Here is a 21,215-nt window from a genome sequence, read left to right as displayed (position 1 = left end):
TTATGGCGTAGTGCTTACCTTTCTAGTGTACTTGTATTGTAGCCCCAAGACAGCTTACAACGGGCTCTAGAAACGCCGCTCTTCCAGCTTTCGCTGTGACTGTGCTGCGATTTCAGCGCAGGCCTGGCGTTTTTTTCTTTGCCATCTGATCGTGTATATTTTTTCTATGTCATTTTCGTGACGGAAATACGTCACTGAAGTCTTGGTGGACCCCGGCATAAAACACTTTCGTGTTAAAAAAAATAAAGGCCGACGGAGTTATTAGGCAGCCACGAGTAAAGCAGAAATGCATTTTTCCTATAAAAATGTCACGAGCACCTCTCGCAATCTCGTTACGAATTTAGCATGCGAAAATTCATGAAAGCAGATGAAACTACATGTTCGAGAAATTTGCTGCGCGTGCTTATTAATGAAACTGTTTTGCAGTTTGAGGCGTTAGATGTGTCACCAGATTTAAAGGAGTACTGACACGATTATGAAGTGCAGCAAAACGGAGGGTTTTGGTTTCCTTGGCATGTAGTGTTAACGCTCTCCCCACACCACATCCGGGAAACACGTATAAATATTTAAGTTTGATTTTAAAGTCTTCATCTCCCAGCATCTGCAAGGCAGCTTCACCGCATGGAGAGCCCTATGATGTTTCAAGTCAGCTCAGTTGGTTTGCGATGTCTGGGTTCTGCATGCAGCCTAAATCACAGAAATCGCTGTCGGAGGCACTGGACGACAGTTCACTCATCATGAACCACGTTCGACTGACAGCAAAGGACAGCAGCTGCATATTTCGTGGGTTGCAGTCTGCCCGTGACGTCACGGGCAGACTTGACACGTCACTATGATGCCGCCCTCTCGAAACCGAAACCGAAACTGCTGGTTGAAAGAAGCGGTATTAAAAATATATGCAATGCATACCCAGGCAACACGACACTCTTTTTAGGGTTCTCGACACCCGTGCTTTCATTTAAAGCAACAACCCGTACTCCATTAAAAGTGGGAATGACACGAGCGGTCACTTTCCGATCGCTTCAAACACATCCCGCATCAACATATTGTTTGAATATAGTTCGCCTAAAATGCAGGTTTGATCGTCCTCATTAGTTTAGGGCGTATGCCATCAGGATAGAGGACAGAGTTACTTGGAAGACGCTCGATGGAGGATTGTATCGATTCAGGAGCAATAATTACAGGAGAGATAATTACGTCACAAATGGGGGAAGACTGCTGAATATCCTTACTTCTCAGGAAAAATATTCAGCCGACTCGTTTGGGGACGTCATGTAGATGGAATGGGTGGGCAGCATGGCAGAGTGCACTGGATGGATCACAGACCACAGGCATGTGTCATGTTGATGAATCATTGTTCGTTGTCGTTTTGGTCACCTGTATCATCCTGTGCCTTGGCGAATGATACAATAATGGGCATGTCTACATACGGATACAGATATGAAGAACTCTGCTAAAGGTATCTCGAGAAGCGCCGCCCCTTAGGCGACACCGCAGGCCGCTCCTACGTGGGGATGACTAGACCCAAATTCACCGCCGCGTCGCAGGCTTACCGGACAGCCCAAAGATGATGATCGTGTTCCGAGTTCTTGATGGCCATGTTCCACTTCTGTTCAGGGATGTCCTTAACCTCTCGTAACGAGAGACACTGCCATATCATGTGGTCTAAGTTGCATGTCTCCCCACAGCTTGGGCACTTGAGCTGTAAACTTCCGGGAATAAGCGGTTCATGAAGGCCAGATTAGGATAGGAGTTAGTCTGAAGCACCCCAAAGATTATATCCCCAGGTCTAGTGAGCTTTGTATGCGGCAAAGGAAAAATTCTTCTCTCCAGACAGAAATTTTATGTGAATCTATTAAAGGTAAATAAAGTGTCCCGGAAATCCTGGACATTGGACTGTAACAAGGCTCCTCCTCACGCGCGTAGAGCTAATCGCGCACCTGAGAGTGAGCAGTGTCATTGAGGTTGGTGATCGATTCCTCATTATAGCCCAGGAGTGCCGGAAACCATGGGATTTTATGTGGAGCATATAGCCTTTTCTTGAAAATACTATAAGCCTCTTCGCAATGGAGCCAGAGGCGAGCTTCTTGACTGCCGATCTAAAAGGCGTGTATATTTGCATTATGTTGTCGTCTAAAAGAGCCAAAGCAACAGCAACCTGCTCCGCTTTAGAACAAGTGGTCCCAGCCACCGAGGCTGCCGAAGCAGTATGGCCTCTATACAAGTTTGTTTTACATTCTGCGAAATGCCAGTGCTGTTTACTACCCTGTGCAAGAAGACGGACAGTACACAAAGAAAGAATGGCGTAGAAGAAACGCACGCGCGCGAAAGAAAAATAGAGGAGGTGAGGAGCATCCCGGGTATTACCAGTAATACCCGCGATGCTAAAACAGGGCAAAGCCAACAACACCCCTCTCCTTTCCTGATTGGAAATAAAACGGCGTTCAGCAGTCGTTATATAGATCATTACGCGTGACATCGGATATGATGTGCATTGAGCGTGTTCATGGCCACACTAAAAGCCGCTTCTGCCCGCAAATGCATAGGTAGCATTGGCCATGTGCCTTCTATGAGAGCGAAAAATGAATACACACGGGCAGAAGGCGTAAACGCGAAACGTGCCCATATATAAAGCTCTAGCACTGCACGCCGCTCTTCCCACCGGAAGCGCGCTCGTTGCGGAGGCTAGAATTTCAGTTTCCGCTTCCTGCCGTTTATATGGAGGTATGGAAGTCGTCGCGTCTAGCTCGGTTTAACTGCTTTCCATTTTGCCAGTTCTTCTGCAATCTGGCTATTTCTATCTGGTATGTTAACTTCCGCTTCCGTTTGATTTCTTGTAACACTGTGGTTTCTTGTGTTCGTTCCCTGCAAAAAGGGCCATCCGGTCATGAACTATGCTTGTCGGCTTGCGAGAGATGAGCGAAGCGTTGCCCGTGATAAGGCTGTGCGGTGAACCGGCGCGCAATTGCTCGTGGAAGTAATTTGGTAAATACATCTAGGACATATCTTTTGCCGTTGTTTTATGTTTCTCGCACGTGGTCGTAAAAAAAGCGTTCTCTACGGTGATTGTATGATGTGTCTCATTTCTTTTTTCTTTTGTGGGCCTATATGGGCGTGCGTTATATACAGCCATCTTTATTGCTTTTATATATTCTACGGCGTGACGCTGTGGTAGCTGCTATTTCCTGGGGCTGTTTCGCACAACGCAATTGAGATTTTATTTCTTTCCGTTTTGTTGGACGAGTTTGTTAAGTGAAATACTTTCCTTACACGCAAATACTAATCTTTTCCAGCCCGTATCGCTAAGGATCCCGAGTAAAGACTGGTTCTGAAAGACGTAGAAGTGCTTGTTAATGACAAAGTAATGTTTTGTAAACAAAAATCAAAAATATCGTTCTTGTGTAGAGAGAGAGAGAGAAGAAAACTTTTATTTGTTTCCGGCAGATTGCTGGGCTGGGCTCCCACCTAGGAGCTAATGGAGACACCGTGTCTTCTGGCAGCTTCCTCGGCCTGCTGGATCGCCCAGAGTTGCTTGTCCAGGCCCGAACGGAGCAGCGTAGTCCGCCAACGCTCCCGAAGGCCTTCATTGGAGGTCGCGACCCTAGTATTGCTGATTAATGCTGGACATGCCCATAGGATGTGATCAAGCGTGGCTCTGATGTTACAATACTGGCATAGATTACTTGGGTATAATTCAGGATATATGTGGTGCATGATGACGGGGTTCGTGTATGTTCGTGTTTGTAGCTGCCGCCATTGAACGGACTGGGCCCGATTTAGCTTAGGGTGTGGCGGAGGGTACTCCCGCCTTTACATTCGGTAATGCTGAGTGATGTCACAGAATTTAGTGAGCCGATCATCCCATTCCCATACAGCCACGGAAGAGTCCATTCGGGTGGCTGTTTCTTCTAACGCGGCCCGGAACGTGAGACCTCGAGCCACGTTGTGCGCCACTTCATTTGGATTGACCTCCTGGTGGCCTAGGGGCGTGTGGGCAGGGAACCAGAGTATTTGTACGCAGTTGTCTGCCTCATGAATTTTGCCTGTATTTAGGATCCGCAATGCCTCGGGGGAGATTCTGCCGCTTGCGTAGTTTCGCACCGCCGTTTGCGAGTCGCTGATGATATAGTAGGCGTTCGTGAGGGCTATGGCCATCGCGATAGCGACTTCCTCCGCGTTTTACGTGTCTTGTGGTAATTGATGCGCTTGTTTTGCATTGTTGTGTGTGGTATACAACCGCAGCCACGAAGCGGTGACGTTCCCGATAGCGTGCTGCATCGACAAAGACCGCTTCCTGGCTGCGCCCAAAAATCTTGGTCATGGCTCTGGCTCTACTGAGGCGTCTGCCCGCATTGTGTTCGGGGTGCATGTTCCTGGGTATAGGTGGAACTGTGAGTTTAGTGCGGATAGTCCGTGGTATGTCGTGTTTGTCTCCGTGTTGGGTGTGATAATTTATTCCGAGATTATCGAGAATCAGGCGCCCTGGCTTAGTCTTGGCCAATGGCTCGCATTGGGAGATTTGTAGTGCCTCGATAAGCTCCTCAAGCGTATTGTGTAAGCCCAGTTGAAGGAGGAGGTCTGTGCTGGCGTTTTGAGGCAAACCTAGTGCTTGTTTGTAGATTTTCCTTATGAGGCTGTTGAGTTTAGACTTTTCTGCAGTGAACCATCGGTGGTAGGCCGCAGTATAGGTGATGTGACTAAGTACGAATGATTGGATTAGGCGGATGATGCTCGCCTCTTTCATGCCTTTGTGTTTATTGGTGATGCGTTTAATGAGGCGCATAGTGTTCGACACTTTTGCTTCAATGTTGCGAACTGTCTCGCCGTTCGTGCCCTTACTCTCGATGATCAGTCCTAGCACTCTGATTTTGTCCACGGTTGGTATGATGCGGCCGTCGCTTGTAGTGAGTGTTATATAGGCGTGTGTCTGTGCTTGTAGATGTTGCTTGGGTGGTCGGCCTCTGAGTGTAGGGCGATATAGCAGTAGCTCGGACTTCTCCGCCGAACAGGATAGTCCACTTCCTTGTAGATACCGTTCTACTGTGTCAATCCCCTCCTGTAATCTTTGTTCTATGGATCCATCATTGCCGTCGCATACCCAGAGGGTGATGTCGTCGGCATAAACGGTGTGATGGAGTCCTGGGATTGTATGTAGTCGTGACGGAAGGCCTAGGAGGGCGAGGTTAAACAACATAGGAGAGATCACGGAACCCTGCGGGGTGCCCGCGCTTCCCATGGTTATCTCGGATGATCTGAGTGCTCCTACGGTGATGGTGGCCGTCCTGTCTGTAAGAAATTCTCTGATATAATTGTACGTGCGGAGCCCCAAGTTTAAGGTGTTGATCTGATTTAGGATGGTGCTGTGTGTAACATTGTCAAAGGCCTTCTTGAGATCTAGACCAAGAATGGCCTTAGTGGAGCGGCCTGTACTGTCTATGATGTGGTGTTTGAGCTGTAGCATTGCATCCTGGGTCGAGAGGTGCCTGCAGAAGCCAATCATGGTGTGTGGAAATAAGTCATTGTCTTCGAGATAATTTGTTAGTCTAGCTAGGAAAGCGTGTTCCGTCAATTTGCCCATGCACGATGTCAAAGAGATGGGCCTAAGATTGTTAGTATTCAGTGGTTTGCCTGGTTTAGGAATGAGAATCACCTGGGCCTTTTTCCGCTGCGGGGGCGAACTGCCGGTGGTCCAGCATTGATTAATGTAATCTGTCAGGTGCGTGATTGACTCATCGTCAAGATTACGTAGTGTCTTGTTGGTAATGGTGTCGGGACCTGGGGCAGATTTGGTGTTAAGTTTGTGCAGGGCGGCGCGGATATCCGCTTCGCTAAATTCCTCGTCTAGGGTGGTGTTGGCCTGGCCCGTATAGTCTGGGTGCTGCTGAGGAGGAGCCTGAGAGATGTATTTGAACTCTACCTCCCTAAGAAACTCCTCCTCGGTGCCCTTGTACGCATGGATGAGTTTGTTGATGGTTTGTCGGTGGGTGGCTTTATTGTCATCTAGATCCAGTAGGAACCGGAGAAAATGCCACGTTTTACCGAAACTTAATTGCCTGTCCATTGCATCGCAGGTTTCGTCCCAGTGTTGTCGGCATAGCTGTTTTGCATACGCCTCTATCTCTCTGTTGAGGAGCGCTATGCGTTTTCTGAGGTTTCTGTTGTGTTTTTGTGTCTTCCACCTCTTTTGGAGCGATTGCTTTGCCTCCCACATGTGGAGCAACGGGCTATCGATCTCTTCGAGGTGTGCCTCGGGAGGTACAATTTGTGTGGCATTAATAACGTCCTGTTTGAGGGTTTGAATCCAGTGTTCTATGTCTCCGATGGGTTGCACCTGGTTCTCGCGTGATTTGCGGAACTTGGTCCAATCTACTAACTTCAGCTGTTTTCCCGTTGTTTTACGTGGACCGCCTTGAAATTGTATCACGATGATGTAGTGGTCGCTGCCTAGGTCCTCTAGGGTATTCTGCCAGGTTGCTGCGGATGCGTTTTTAGGGAATGTTAGATCGGGCGTTGTGTCTTTGCTGGAGCTAGTGCCCACACGTGTGGGTGTGCTAGGGTTGGTGATGAGAGTTAAGCCCTCCTGCTGCGAGTCAAACCACAGTCCTCTACCTTTGGGAAACACGTAGGAATATCCCCAGGCAGTGTGTGGCGCGTTGAAATCCCCCCAGATAATGATGGGACTTGTGCCGGCGATGTTCAGGGCGCGTTTGAAGAGTGTGAGAAACCTGTGCTTCTTGTATTTTGGGCTGCTGTATATGTTGAGTATAAAAATACTTTCGCGTGTCTTGCGTTGCGGAACAAGTTCAATCAATATATTGTCTATACTGGTAATTTTCGTGTCATGTTGCTTGAATGTAAGGTTTCGCCTAACTAAGGTGGTAAGGGCGGTCCTCTCCCCTTCGGCATTTCCGATCGAGCGATAGCCTGCCAATTTAGCGAGAACGTGCGTCTCTTGCAATAGAATGATATCGGGTTTATCTTTCTCTTTAAGGTACTGGTGCAAATTTGCTTTCTTGTTTGCGTAGCTTCTACAATTCCATTGCCAAATCGTGTAGGTAGGGTTTCTAGTTATGATGAGATGTGGGGGGTAGGAATGTCGCCGGCTGTATCACGCTGAAGGGCGACGAGGTAGGTTGCTGCACACTCGCCACGGGTTCCAGTCCGTTATCTGGCGGGGAAGTAAGCCTAGCCTCCACTGTGAGGAGTCGCTGTTGAAGTTGTTCATTCTGTTGTTGGGTAATTTTGGCTATATTCTCTACGCGGGCAGTAAGCGCAGAGATCAGTCGGGATGAGTTGCTCATCCACTCGTTTAATTCTTTTATTGATTGCTGAATTTCCTTCAGAACTTTCGACTCGGTTGTCGCGCGGGTGGGTTTGTCTTCATTAGCCTGGGTTTCAGCTCTACGTTTGAGCGGCGGGGGTCTAGTTCCTTCCTCCATATGGTCTGTGGGTTTAACAGCTAACGGTGGTGGCGCTACTGGTGTAACGTGTTCGGTTCGTTTATAACGGTGCAACTCCTCTTTGAGGATCCTGTTTTCCTCACCTAAAGCTGTCATTTTCTGATTACATTGAGTTAACATCTGATTAACTGCGCTATTTCGGCCTCTAATCTATCAAATTTCCCTTGGGACGCGGCCTCCTCAGACCCCGAGCCCGCCCCCTTGACTATGTCTGCCCAGCCCACCTTGTAGGGTCCGCTAGGTCCAGGCGTGCGGCTCCGAGATCTCGACCGGGACCGGGAGCAGGATTTCGACCGACCTCGTCCTCTGGGTTTCCGGAAGGGATCTGGGTCCCGCTGCTCGAGGCTGTTTTTGTCGGGCGTTGGATCCGTCGGGCAGTCTTCATGCTGTTGTTGTTGTCTCTCCCGCTCCCATTGGCGGCGTTTCACCAGGTACGGCGTCTTGTAGCGTGCCTTGCATGCCTTGTCGGCCGTCTGGTGATTGTCGCCGCAGAGTTGGCACGTGGGCTTGCATTGGTGATCTTGCGGAGGGTTGGCCGCTCCGCAGCCACGGCACAGGCGGTCGTTCGGGTTTGGGCATACGTCTGCGCGGTGCCCTAGGCGACCGCACTGATAACACGTGTCTATCTGCTTGCGGTAAAGGGAGCACCGCAGCAGGGCTCCGCCGTATCGAACGTACGTTGGTACGCGGAGACCGGTGAACAGGACATCACCGTCGTTGTGTTGCTGAGGCGTTTTGCAGCGATGGCTGTGGGATTCTTTGACGTAATGATATTAGCTGTAATATCCCGGGCGTAGTCTTCCAACGGGACATCGCGTATCACTCCTTTGGACGTAAAGTCTGGTGCTGCTTCATAAGCGCTGGTATCGTACGTTTGATTGCCGATCGTGATGCGTGAGATCTTCTGGTATTTGTCGGCATGCGCCTCGATGGGTGTGCTTACTACGATGATGTTTTGCTGGGAGTTAAGGCACATCGTGTTCTCGTCTTGGGTTTCTCTCGGGATTTCAGCGGCGTGGTAAATGCTGGTTGCCAGTCGGGCGGCTCCATGGTCGGCGACTCGGAGGCCGCCTCGAGGTCGAATGATTATCTTATAATCACCTTGGGGTAGTGGAGGCATGCGGCTTGATCTCGTTATTTGTCGCAGGCGTTGCTCACGTTGTTTCTTGCTGTTATTGCCTCGTTGGGGCTCCTCACCTGGCTCCAGCGGTTGCTCGCGGGCCAACTTCTTTGATCCTACCGTACTCCATCCTGTGCTTTCTTCAAATTCTTCGCGGGAAATGGTTTCCCCGTCAACAGAAACCTCCATTTTTCTCAGAAAGTCGGACGCATCGAGCGCGCCGACTAGCGTTTCTTGGTTTCCGCAGAGCTAGGCCAAACGACGCAGCAGCGTCCGTGGCAGCAGCGCTGTCGGCGGCCGGGCAGCTGTCAGGCGTAGCTTTCCCGCCAGCGTGACTAACGTGAATGCGGCCGTAAGGCTGTCAAAAATCAAGCCCCCACCTGGAACTTGGTGTCGGATGATTCCTGGTGACGAGCTGAATCTGCGGGTACCAAAGTCGGGCGGTAGTCCAGTGACTTCCGCTGCAAAAGCATTCGTTGAAACCGGAGCCGACACGACACGCGTCCGCTCGCTCCGACGAAGGCAGCGTCTCTCCCCTCTTGTGTAGCGATTCGTGTAGTTTTAAGTCCTGCGCTAAATACAGCTCCACCACGTTCAGCTTCGCGAGCGTCCATAGCGCCATTGCGAATTAGAGTAGAACGCTTGCCGGCGTTGCCATTCACGTTCAGCTTCCCGAGCGTCCGTAGCGCCATTGCGAAGGAGAGTGCAACGGAAGCGAGCGCGCGCCGCATTATATACGAGCGCACATCTGTGGCGGAGAGAGAGAAACGGGAGGAGAAACGAAGCGAAGGCAGCGCTCACGCCACCTCCTCTCACCTACTCGCGCTCACGCGAGGAGGGGGGGGAGAGTTTGCGCATGCGCAGTATGGGTGCGGACGCCGTAGAACGGACACTGCCTCGAGCATAAGATGCTTTCGCATCCAAAAGCTGCTTCGCATCTAAAAACACCAAAGGAGGAAGCAGAATTAATTAGGGTACGGAGGATAGCTTACCACGTCCGCGGCCGGGCTTGAGAGGCGAACGGGTGCGCGCGAGCCTCCAGTCCGGCTGTCTGGCCGTCCAGTACGGCCATCCGGCTTCTCCAGTCCGGCCGTCCACGTTCTTCTTTCTGGGCCGTAATTACGGCGGTCGAATAAGAGAGCGCGTTCCTAGAGATTACAAGCGTTATGCCTTGAGCACTCTTCCGTATGAGGTGTTCCTTCAGCTGTATGCTTTGTCGTAGCCGCGGGGTAAAATGAAGAGTCCTGCAACGACTTGTTTTCGTCAGCCGTAGCCCCTGCATGAATTCCTGAAGCGTCCTTGGCGTTTCCTTTGAGACGGGGGGGGGGTGGAGTGATAGGTCTCTAGGTTTTTAGAGCACCGTTCCTGAACATGCTGCTGGAATACTTTATATTTGTGAACTTGACAGGAGTTTTTATCGCTCTTCGTGCTAGACTCTCAAGAGTGTGGAAGGGGCGCTGAACGTGCTTCGTTTTAGTATTTCTATGCACCACGATTGCTATTTCCATGCGCCTGCACACCAAATGCAAATGCCCCGTCCTTCCTTCTTATGTAGGGTGATGCAGTATCGCTTGCGGGAATTTCTCTTAACGTTCGCTCTATCCCTTCCTCTCCACCTTCTACTTCGCAAGTACACACTTTTCTTTAGTGGAGTTTCCTCGCTGAATATTCTCGCTCCGCTGTCTGAAAGAGACCTGCTTTCTGCTTCCTAGGATAGAAATATGCGGTTTCCTGTAAGCGTTTCTTTTAATAGAATAAGGAACGATGACGCAGCTGGAATGTTTGGAGCAGTTTTGCAAATTGTGATTCACGACCATCGCTGGAAAGACGAGGAAAAACGGCTTCTTTCATTTCTGCGTTGAGCCAGGTGTTGAAAGGAGCCACTTGTGCAGTGAGCCACATATTTTGCGTAGTGTATCATCTCAGAAATGCAGGGACAACAGCGCGTGACAGCGACACATTCTTTTTGCCAGTTGGCATGTAATATTTCGCGCCTCATGTATAGACTTGAACCGTGGAACTGTAAATATGATGGAGGCATGCTCTATCCTATTATTTATAAGCAGTTGTTGGGCAAGTTGGTTGGTTCCTTAAAAAGGAAACACGATGCAAACGCAGCAGACACATAATGACAGAACACACGGTGCAATGGACGTTGCGCTATACTTATTTTCGTTCTCATGTTTCTGGTAATTGAGATATAGGGCTTGTACTGCTGTTTTTTTACAATGTTAGGATACATCTGTTTCTCGCATCGTACGGAATATAGCTCGCGATGCTTCCCAAGAGGCGACACTGTAAAGTCACTTTCAAGAGTCGTGCAGAAAAGTTCAACAGAGTTCGCTCAATTAGCACAATAGCTAGCAAGTGCATATGCAGCTTATGAGATGCGTATAACGTGCATATAAGTGCATATGCAGCTTATGAGATGCGTATGACAGCATAACAATAACGGCACTATACCCTTCAGCGGTATGGAATATGGGAGATGAAAACTAGCGATATGTTGATGAACCATTGTTCTAACCGGTTGCCGTGAATGTAGGTCAAGAAAACATGAGAAGAAGATGATGATGACGATGCCTGCATTGTTATTCATGCGTTCGCGCGCAATGCATTTGCGTTCGGAGTCACATAGTGAAATTCACGCACTCGAAGGATTTCCTACGTTTTAGGATTCTGCTTCCGTCTGCACAAAGGTATGTACTAATAAACTGTCCGCCAACGACAATGGCGCCGCTGGCAGCAGCGTATGGTTGCAATCCAGCACGAAATTCATGCCAGCCCCAACCGGATCTACAACTGACTGACGACCTCAAGCACCATTGACTACATACCGCTTATCTCACAGGTACGGCTCCGACGTTGTTAGAATTCTGGCCAGTTTTTAGGATACAGGGTCTTTAGCACGGCCGAAGAATTGGCCCCACCATGTAAACAAAAAGGAACATCACAAAGCACAACTACCTTCACGTGAACGCAGGCAAAGCTCGTCTCCACTGAATGTAACCTACAAGCAAAACGACGCGGTAAAGTTACCGAGCTCCGCTACACGCTTGGGTGAACACTGCCGCCATTGCCTGGGGTATGTTGCCAGTAATATCACCCTCGTTTGGTCGCCGGTAATGACTTGGGGCTCTTGCCATGGCCTCAATAAGTTTCCGCGCGTTATTCTGCCACGGCGAGCTAAACTTGCCAAATGGTCCACGCTGCTAGCTATTATTACACGCTACCGTTTTACTGCAATAGCTCGCTGTGGACCATGTAACCCCTGACGAGAAGCCAAAGTTTTGCTGAGTAAGCGGGTTTTGAAGACGTAGAATAACACGCGACCATATGTAGCGCCTTTTCAGCATGTCTTAGCCCTTTTATCAAGGTCTCCTTGCTGCTTGCATTGATTTGGAGCTCAAAGAAGACCCAAATGTAATTTTGGCTGAAAAGAGCTATATGCATGCCCATTCTAAAATAGTCCCAGTGCGCGCATTTGGTATTGTGAACCGCCTAGCTATAGCGCACTGCGAAATATTCGAAGCAAAGGTGATTGAGGTCAAACTGACATATAAAAAGCAGGCTTCGTGTCACTGCAGCTTCACATTAGGAGTTTTAAGCGAACTGAAATGATTGTCCTAGAATGTAATATTCGCGCCTAAAAATAAATGCCAATTTGCTGCAGTTACGAAACTAACAATATACATACGGTGACCTGTAGTCTGCGTCTACATAACGTGCAAACGTGGCGCATAGGATAGAAAAAAATTGTTCCCATTCCAGCGCCATTAAGTAGCACAGGCTTGACGCATCCAGAAAGTATAAATGAGAAAAAAAGAACTATGTAATCATTCCTGAAAGGAAGAAACAATTTGGCTCAACCGAAGAAAATAAGCAAGGGCCCAAGCAAACGAACAAACTAAACAGAGGTTAAACCAAAGCACTAAGATGTTATCGACTATAGTCGATCCCCTCTGAGTACTCTGTGCCCTCAAGCACGTTGCAAGGCTTCATGGAAACACTTCATTGAAAGCTTTAAGCGCAATGCACTTATAGACCGAAGGCGAAAGGCGTCCATCCGCGGTCACGCATTTACAAGCGAAACAGCCGCCAAGCCTCGCCGATAGGCCGAAAGAGGGCGCCACTATCTCATCATCAGAAAGTTTCTGAGGGTTTCGCCGCATTATAAGCATGGGCAGCTCAATGTTTATCTTTCTTACAAGCGTGCCCACTGACCTATTCTGTGTCAGCTCTAACACCTTTACAGGCTGTCCCTTCCTAGTGTAACCCTTAGCAGCCACGGTATGCCGGAGTGAAACACTCATTGGGAACTCCCTAATGAAGTTAAATCCCTGCTGATCAAATTACATTTTTGTCACATGAAGGCGATAGCATTGTTCTGGCAGTTGCATTTGTTCCTACAGCACACAATGTACAAATATCAAATAAAAAGACAGGTGAGAAATAAAGAAAACATGGCTGGTCCCTCTGTCATAGGAATCGGTATAACACGAAACTGAAACGTGTCTTCACAGACGTGGTTGAGCGTTTGTAGTGCATTATTTCGCCCCAAGCGCGAAGGAATGAATGCTACAGCAAGAAGTTGCAATGTCACGCGAAGAACGGCACGCAGCTCGAAACTTGCAACGCGTTACTCAAGCAGAAAGGCGCACGGAACGAACATACACAGGATGAGCGCGAACTAACTGCCACAGTTGTAACTTACTTCTGCGTGAGCACCGCGCTCCTTTCGCAAAACCGGCCGCTGCGGTGAGCAAAGTGACCTTCGTTCTCTGAACGCAAACTGGCGGTGAGAGCGCAAGACGTACACACCACCGCCATCACGAGATAATCCCGCGAACGAGTGACCACGCCCTGTAGAGGCGCGTGCTCCTCCGCGTGGGGCGACGCCCTTTACAGCGCGCTCATCGAGACCTTCGCGCCACCTCGCTAGTGATAACGAAAACAGGCTGAAGTGCCACAAATCTCTGAGTATCGCCATTGGTAAATGGTGTATATAAGTAGCTCGCCGTATCGTTTCGCGCTCTGCGCTGCGTAGCGAGAGGTCGCAAGTTCGACTCCCGGTGACGGAACTTGTTCATCTGGTTTTTTTTCTTTGCCAACTGTTAGTCTTTATATTTTAAAACGTCATATCCGTGACGGAAATACGTCAGTTGAGGCGTGGTGGACCCCGGCATAAAACACTTTTGGGTTAAAAGGCATGCGGAGATGTCTTCCTTCAGTTCTGTGGTTTCACATGCCAAAACCCCAATATCATTACGAAGCACGCCATGGCGAGAGATCGCGGATTGGGAACACCTAGATGTAGTTTTTTTAAAGGTGCTCCTAAATCTATTTAGACGGGCGTTTATGAGTTGTACTGCCGTTCAAATGCGGCGGTCATGCATGGGAATCGTATTCGCGTCCTCGTGCTTGCCAAAGCAACGTCCTTACCCCTAGGCCACCACGGAGAGTGGAGAATTTCGCGCGGTAGCTGTTGCATGCCAGTCCTACAGTTTCCAACGAACCGCAATCGACGAACGCACATCCTCGCTTGTTGTCAACAAATGCGGATGTGCCGCATCTATGCGCTGTCACTAAGTACTGCCTCAGCGCTCTCCGAAACGCAATCTCTGCGAGTAAAGTTCAGGTTCTTTTGATGATGGGAAACCACACTCCACACTCGGCGCCCGAGACGCACCACCCGAGGTGACATAAACGAAGTGGGAGGTGAAATTAAGTGTGAAGGTAAAAAAAAAGCAACGCTCCACACTCGGCGCCCGAGACGCACCACCCGAGGTGGTATAAACGAAGTGGGAGGAATTAACGTTGGTTTCGCTGGTCGCTTGAAGAATGAGATACGCTGGATAAGTTTAGAGGAAAAATCAAGACAACTTATATTTACAGACTTACAGAAGAGTTACAAGCATAAATGTTACAAAGAAATAAAGAAAAACAAGTACTGGAAATGAACCGTCTGTAGGGCGACCCTACGAATTCGGCAGAGCCGACGGTGCCGAACACCTTAAGCCCGGTTCAGAACGTCAGACGGAACACCGGGGCCGCTTTTTATTACCCGATGCTCCGCCTTTACATTACTGCCGGCGAATAGCCGCCTGTTTGCACTGTAATTTGGCGGTGCATGCAGCAAATCAACAAACTCGCGACAAGGTCACCGCCTCCTTACATCTATACGGGCTCATGCTCCTCGCCCCAAGCAACACACAAACAATAAGCAACTAAAAACAAAGTAAACTAGAGTTGTTGTGGCCAGGGCAGGCTCAGCTGACGCGACACGTGCCAAAAGCAAAGTGCACGCGCGCATTGACGAGAAAAGAAAAGAAAAACGTGCCTGAGAAAAACGACCCTGGTGGTATGTCAAACACGTTTGCCGAAGGGGCACTACACTTCGACCACCCTCGGGCCACTTAGCTTCTCCCCCCCTCCGTGCCCAACGTTACACGCGACACCACTTACAAGCTCGTTACCTCAGCTCCCGCTCCAGCTAGTCTGCCGAACCAGACTGTAAGCAGAGTGCGGAAATGGATGCCACGCCGAAGGGGGCGAGCGCGCAAACAATTGTCAAAGGTGCCGACCGAACGCTCGATGCCCCACGACGTGGGCCCGCTCCTCGTCGATCACGTATTCGAGCGTCAAGGGCCTGTACGTCGTCTGCTCCACCTGACACATGACGAATGCCTCCGGCGACCGCGTGGTGCCCAAAAAGCAGGCCGCTGTCTCTTGTATCTCCCTGGGAGGCGCCCGCGATGCGCGTGAAGGGCAAACGACGCGGCCCGGAGGCGGCCCATTCATGCACCGCCGAAAGGCATCGCTGAGCAAACGGGGAGGTCATTACGACAACGTTTCCAACCCTTCCTGCCGCCCCCCGCGAGCGGGGCCGGGCACCTTTGTCCCGGCCGCGACCAGGAATCCGATGGGCTCACCTATCTCCGAAGTCTAAGTGCTTTTTGGGGCGATGCACAGGCACTTCGAAGCACCCCACCGGCGTGACCCCCCAAGTTGGCCGCACCGAGTAAACAAAAAGAAGAACCGTGCGTCCGGTTTTGACGGCGGTCCTACACTGCGGTCGCATTTACGTAAACGTGGCCAATGAGGTGTAACGCCCATAGTCCCTGTGGCAGGGTTCCACATCATACGAGCGTTTTAAGAGGCCTGCATCTATCTGTGTCTGCTGAGCAGCGAAAGTTGCTTCGCATGCTCTGTCCCAACAAGGTGTCGCTCCAACGCACTTATTTTCAGGAGCGTCAATGTAAAGCTTATCTCGCCATTGCAATCAATGGTTCTTTATTTGAGAGACATCGCCTAATACGCCTTTTAGTGTAATCTTTTTTGAGTATTCTGGCCTGTAGTTCTTCTCACGCCGTCTTTGGAAAGACGAATTTAAGTATGCAATTTTCTGTCGTCGCAGCTTAGCAGATAGTTTAAATAGCCCTGCTGGTTCAATCAGAACATGCCTTACAAATTCTAATGGTATGAGGGGCGTTCAATAAATATTTCCCTCTGACCCACTTCTATTTAATGCAGGATGCGGAAACTGCGCATGTGTAATGACATATGTCAGTATAGGTCACGTACCTATGTGTAACTCTGAACGAATAAGGGTTATAATTTTACAGCTGCTGAAGTGGCGTGAGGTGTGATAATGGATGCAGTGACATACAGAGCAGTCATCAAGTTCCTGTACTTGAAAGGCCGCACTCGAAGGAAGACGTTCGATGAGATAAAAGAGGGTTACGGGGAGGACTCCCCATCATATGATGTAGCGAAGAACTGGCATCAGCAATTCAAATGCGGTCGGATTTCGGTGGACACGGCTCCGACTCCAGGGCGACCCCACTCCGCTATCGATGAACACACCAATCAGCAAGTAGAGGCCGCCATTTTGAAAAATCGGCGCGTAACCGTTCGAGACCTAGCCCAAAATGTGAAGATTAGTGTGGGATCCGTGGAAAAAATCACTCAGGACCATCTTCATATGTGTAAGTATCCGCTCGCTGGGTTGCCCGGCTGCTCACACCTTTCCAAAAGCAGGAACGGGTCGAATGCTCGCAGTGTCTTTTGATCATGTGCCAAGGAAACTAGGAGGACGTTTTCAACAGGCTGATTAGACAGGATGAATGTTGGGTCCATCCCTATGATCCGGAGACTAAAGTCCAGTCGACGCAATGGAAGCACTTGGACTCAGCGCCTCCAAACAAGGCACGCGCCCAGTCCTCAGCGGGCAAGGTCATGCTCACAGTCTTTTGGCGCCAGCACAGAGTAGTCTTCAGGGATTTCCTAGCAAAGGGTGCCATGATTACTGGGCCGTACTATGCGTTACTGCTCCAGAAATTGCGGGAGGCAATCAGAAGCAAGAGAACATCGCATGCTCACCAAAGGTGTCCACCTTCTGCAAGAAAATGCCCTAGTTCACAACTCACATGTTGCCCAGATGGAAGCACCCTGCGGCGGCTTCGAAGTTCTACCGCATCCCCCTTATTATCCCGACCTCGCACCATCGGACTTCCACCTTTTCCAACAGATGAAGTCATATTTGAAGGGCAAGCATTTTCGAGATGATGAGACTATGATTCCTGAAGTCACAACATAGTTTTAGGAGCACCCTGTCGACTTCTACAAGCGAGGTGTTTACAGTTGCATAAAAAGATGGGAGAAGTGTTTGTCCCTGGATGGCACCCTTAATATTAATAAATCTGCAAAGTTTCGTTGCTCTCCGTTCACAGGAAGTAGGCCAGGAGAAATCTTTATTGAACGCCCCTCGTATAAGCGCAACAAGTTGTGAATAAATGTTGGAGAAATTTCACAGAGCAGTTAAATCCCATGAATAAAAGGAAACTGCAGATTTTTTTTATTTGCTACCGCTCGCAGAGACCAGCAAAGACAAAAATTTTGTGAAAAAAAATGATGAGGATGAATTGCTTGAGAATATATAGTCCCAACGAGGTAAAATAGAAGCCGTAGGGAAACACATCACATGCATTCGCCAACACTGTTCGCAGGAGAAGCAGGCAAAAAGCGAGAAAAAATAAAAGTAAGCAAAACTAACTGCATCAAGTTCCCAGCCCCAGTCTGAGCTAAGGAAAATCAAAGGGAAACGTTGAAAAAGCACTGGTACAAGCATAACAACATTGTACTCAGATTGAATAGAGCCGGCAGGATTGAAGACACTTTGTTCTTACTTTCGCATAATACTGTCAGTCCTCGTAAAACGTGTATGTATCTGCAACACCGTAGAAAGTGCGAAAATTACAGGATTATCAGTGCGTGCTACAATGCCCGAGAAATCACACTGTGCCCTTTTTGTTTCGTTCTCGCTGGATGAACTTCACTTATTACTTGCTAAAATGAAAGAGGAAGACAATAGGATACACGTAAGCATGACGAGAAAGAGAGAAAACGTTCAGTGATCTAAAAAAGAAAGAGAGATTAAAACCTATTTCGCCCTCTGTCATTTAATCAATGTAAGTTTCGTGAATTGACTATGACATACCTGGCGTGTCGGAAACAAAGCATCTTGGATAATAGTTTGCTTAATGATAATAAATATAAACTAAGGTGAATTGCGAAAATTTAGCTCAGCATCTCATGGTACTTGCTTTTTTATGGTTTATTTTCGATGTAACCCGTGCACAAGGGGAAGGTTGTCATGAAAAATAGCTTGAACTGGTGCATGTATTATGCGCCATATTTTTTAGCAACAATACGACTGCTAGCAGTAACGTGAAGTGTTGATCATGGGCGTTGAATTGGCGCAAAGTAAGTTTAATTATAAAATTAAAAAGTATTTTCGTGTTCAACCACAGCATGCAAAGTGACACGCAGAAATCTGCTTTTCACATACATACACGGAAAAAAGAACTCCGAAGTGGTCTTCTGGCTGTCTTGACACATATACGTAATAATTTCAGTTAATTTCAGTTAATTTAGAGAGGAAAGAAAGTAAATACGAAAAAAAAAGAATCCCGCCACATTTTTACGAGCAAGCCAGCAGCTAAGAGGAAGCGTCTATTTTCATGCCCGACTTATATTGAAGGCAACGTACCGTTCATTCTAAGCATCCGCATATCCTGGCCTCCGGTACGTGTGTTTCCTATAGTACTCGATACAGCTTCACTGGCGTGCGTCTCTGGTGATTTAAGCTATCATTTCGACCTTCGAGTGCCCGATAATCGATGCAGTTGGAAATCTGCGATCTGCACTGGTGTCTCAGAATATTGCACGCCTCGCAGTGAAATTATTCCTTATTGTATTACTGTTCATAGTACGTAAAACAAATAGAGTTTTGAAGATCATACAATGTGCATAGAAGAATAATTGTAGTGATATAAGGTCATAAATTAGCTGCAACATGAAGGAGAACACTGTCTGAGAAAAAAGAGGGTAAACCGATGCGACAGAATGAGTCAACCCCACATTTGCTCTTCATTTGTAAATGCGTATAGGCTCCCGTTTTCATTCACAATGGCGTCATAAAAAGTGAAGATGGTCAGTTAATGTCACTCTCTCATGCTACCCCTCTATTTCGAAGCACTGGTCCGTATGAAATGCGCTTATTTTTCTGTCCACCCTTAGCCCTTCCTCAGTGCAGGCTAGCACCCTCGATAATTTTCTTCTAGTTAACCTACTTGCATTTCACTTAACCTTTCTCTCCCTCTCTCTCCTCCCAGCCATTACAGCAAATCCAAGCATTTACTTTCCCTGCTCTCTCCATCTCTATGGTCCAAGGCGATTTCATTTCGGAGATACCAGCCCGCTTGCCTTGAAGGCAGAACAATCAGCTCCGCCTAAGAACGGCTTGTAAAACAATCCCAGACGCGGGGGCAGGCCCACTAAATAGGTCTCGACAACGGCCTGAGGCGTACGGACAAGCCCTTGCAAAGCATCTCAAAAAGCAGTTTCCCTTGTCGGCTTTGTCATCAGGTCAAGTAAAACAGCAATCCCAACTCGTGCCTTCCTATTTCGGCACATTGGTGGAGCTGCACGAAAAAAGAGACAAATAAACATGGTCATAGACAACGATTACCATTCCCGACATGCACTGCAAGAACACTATAACAAAGGCAACCTAAGAACAATACAGAAACGAAAAAGTATGAACATAGGAGTCAAACCTGAACGATGCAAAAGGAGAACTAATATCCGAAAGGCTGAAGGGGGGCGGGGAACAACGGCTTTTACTGAAAGCATTCAAGAATCGCTAAGGTTCGCCGTGTACTGATGGGATTGACGGAGATGTAAGTGCGTCGTTTGAGCAGTGCACTGAAGATTGCTTTTTGTGCGTGAGCGAGGTGGTGCATTTGTGTAGGAGTAACAAGAGGCATATAGGCGTAGAAAATGAACTACTTGCAATGTCACGCGCCTGTGCATGCTTCGTACCATAGTTTCTTAATATAATACCTAGAAGGAAATGTGGCGCTAGTTTCTATGTGAGCTCTTCAGTGACGCTTGAGCCACCATGGGAATGATGGAAAGTAGAGACTTCGGATCTCCTTCGGATGTCGTTCGTTCTTTAGATTCGCGACGCTTGTTTGCCGAGTGCAAAACAAAGTGATATGAAGTTATTGCCAATTAAAACTTGCTTCATTCTTTTGTACGTAAAACTTAATGCAAACAGTTTTCATGACCGTGAGATGGCAATGAAACCTGGACACATTCAACCACCAGGGTATGCATTGCTCTACAATTGTGTTCCAGATTTGGCATCGTGATATAATGAATTATTTTTTTACACACTTGAAAGCAAACAGGCTTGCTTTTCCCTAGAAAGTACGCATTATGTGTTTGTGAAAATAACAGTACTGTATTGTGTGAGAAACATTTAACATATCGTCTGCTGCGATGCCAGGTGCGTCTGTCCAAGTGGCCTGCCCCCAACGCATCCCTTATTTTGTTGTGAAGTCGAGTCAGTGGAGCGTGACGGTGCATCTACTTAGCTTCGCCGTCGTTTTGCAGTCGACTTGAAAGAGTTTTGACAGGTAGCGCTTATCTAAAAACGTGAACTTTATGCAATTTCCTACACTGGCATGGGACGCTACATCTCTGCGCAGCGGTGAGTGCACGACACTTTGCTAAAGCTGTGAAATACAACCTGTAAAGCTGCAACGTCGAAGCAAACCAAGAAACCTAGCGGTCTTCAGCCTCTTTGAATAACAAGGGCACTGCTTGAGTGCTTTGCAACGCATCCCACTACTCATGCCTTGCGAAGAACGAAACTGAAACTATAGAAAGAAAGACCCGTAGACTGTTCGCTAACGAATGCTATCCAATCCGAAGCCTGTGCTCCCCATCACTCCCATGGTGGTTCAACGATCGCAGCGCCAGTGTCCACTTTAGGTTATTCTATTAAACCTTATGCTTTGCACATTCTGCAGACCTACTGCCCTACAAACGTGGTGCGTGAATAGGCACCAAAAGTGTAGTCAGTTTAAAAATTATTTTGATCATGGATACAACACGTATAGATAGCCCTCTCATCCCCGCCTCCCCCCGAAAAAAGATGAAAGGGCGCCAGTAAAATTTTCACCGCGCTTTAAAATATAAAGCCAGTCCATATACCGTGTGTACATCACCATAGCAAAAACACAGAAAGATTATGTGCTAATGAAGAATGCTCATTGTGTCAAAAT

This window comes from Rhipicephalus sanguineus, chromosome 3 (assembly GCF_013339695.2).
Source record: "Rhipicephalus sanguineus isolate Rsan-2018 chromosome 3, BIME_Rsan_1.4, whole genome shotgun sequence".
Taxonomy (NCBI): domain Eukaryota; kingdom Metazoa; phylum Arthropoda; class Arachnida; order Ixodida; family Ixodidae; genus Rhipicephalus; species Rhipicephalus sanguineus.
Note: the sequence above shows the minus strand (reverse complement) of the source record.